A 1,964-nucleotide genomic window follows, 5' to 3' on the forward strand; every position below is an offset into this window, starting at 1 on the left:
ACTTTTAAACTACAAAATTTAAGTTTTTTATTTTTTTTTAATTTTAATTCATCGGTTGAAAAATGAAAAAACATAGACCTCAAACTTTTCTGTCGGCATAAAACCTCAGATCTTTTTTCTTTAGCCGCGTTTTATCTATTATCGATATAACGCGCTCAGATGTTTAAGTCACTGATCTAAAAATATAACAATATTTTGATTTATATTTGTTATATTTTGAGATCAGTAGTTCAAGTGCCTATCAAAGTCTTAAACAGCAAAGCACGGGGACGCCGTTCAGGGAACATAATTGAAAAAAATTAAAAACATATTTTGACGATATCGAAGAGTTAAATTAAGCAAAATCTGCTATAAATCATTTAAAACATAGTATTATTTTCAACTTTTTGAAGTTGCGTTTTTTTTCTAAAGAAAATTTTAAATCAGCTAAAAGTGTCAGAAGTGGGATTTGAACCCACGCCTACAAGAGTAGACTGCGACCTGAACGCAGCGCCTTAGACCACTCGGCCATCCTGACATACCTTACTATAAGAATTAAAATTATATATCATTTAAACGTTAGTTTATAAGATAAAAATTTTTAATAATTATATTAGTTTAAATTCTGTTGTTGGATCTGAATTTAAGGAAATTTCCGAAGCATCATATAGTGAATTTTTCATTTTTTCCCATAAATTCAAACTAAAAAAACGCGGTAGTAAATCTCATACTTCATCGCGATGTTAGCAATAGTAATTAAACGGCAAAAACCTTCTAGTTTAAAAATTTAATACAAAGTTTTTGAATAACCTAAAGGTTAATCAAGTGAGGTAGGCTACCTCACTAAACTGAAAACTAAAGCATATCTTTACTTTACAGTATTATAAAAAAACTCTAAAAAATTTTTTTTAGAAAATCTACATATTAAATTAAATTTCAATTATAATGAAATTTTGGAACTCGTAAGTACCGAAATTTCATAAATGGGTGAATAAAAAAAACCATTGCTTTTACTCAGCGTTTTTTGGAGTAAATGTTCAGCTTTACGTGAAAATTTGAGGAAAATCGCTCAAATTTTCATTCACGTGAATAAAAATTTGAAGAAAATCGCTCAAATTCACATAAAGTTAAGTTACTTACTCCAAAAACGCTGAATAATTGCTAAGCTTTACGATAATAAAAATTTGAGCAAATTTGCTGAAGTTTTTACTCGCGTAATGCTGACCAATTACTGAGTAAAAGCAATTGCTTCTTTTTTTATTCACCTGGCCTATTGACATTTATAAATTTACCAATTGCCTCGAATACCAACATTTACTAAATGAGTTGGTGCAACACGTTTAATAATGCTTTGAAATCGAGCCTGAGTTAATCGAGTGAAATGGAGTCTGTTACCTTAATTATTTAACCAACTAAAATCACCAAATCCTCAATTTTTCTTGTTGGGGGCTGTTCAAATAATACATGACATTCATAAGGATGAAGGAGGAGGAAGGGGGGGGAGGGTATTGGAAAGTGTCATCAAATATCATAAGGGGGAGGGGGTTGGTTTGCCGCATTGTGACAAAAAAACATTTTAAATTAAGTTGTTTATCACTGCGTAATTAAATTTAAATTGCAAACTCGGAGGTAGCGAAAGCAAATCTTGACAAAAATAAAAAAATCGGAGTTCGGAATTCGAAAGCATTTTAAATTTTTTTATGTCTATACAAATAGCTTGTTTGAGATAATTTATTGCATAAAAAATACTTTTTTTTAAATAGATATGGAACTTAAAATTATATCAAATTCAATTAGTACAGAAACAAGCCAATATGATGTATCATTTAATAATAAAAAATAAATTGTTTCATTTTCCTATAATATGTTTTAAGGAAGCAGAGATGACTTAAAGCTACGCCTCCGAGTTTTACACAATCTCGAGCGCCTCAAGCCAAAAATAAAATTTTCAAATTAATAGACGTACAGAGAACTTTGAATGGCAT

General features: G+C 29.6%; 1 non-coding gene across 1 annotated transcript; it reads right to left on the reverse strand.

Moving 5' to 3' along the window:
* Positions 1–433: 433 nt before the first annotated feature.
* Positions 434–517, reverse strand: trnal-cag (transfer RNA leucine (anticodon CAG)). The gene has a single exon. It is a non-coding gene; the product is annotated as a tRNA-Leu (tRNA).
* Between the last annotated feature and the right edge of the window lie 1,447 nt (positions 518–1,964).

The sequence above is a fragment of the Hydra vulgaris genome, chromosome 04 (assembly GCF_038396675.1).
Source record: "Hydra vulgaris chromosome 04, alternate assembly HydraT2T_AEP".
Taxonomy (NCBI): Eukaryota; Metazoa; Cnidaria; class Hydrozoa; order Anthoathecata; family Hydridae; genus Hydra; species Hydra vulgaris.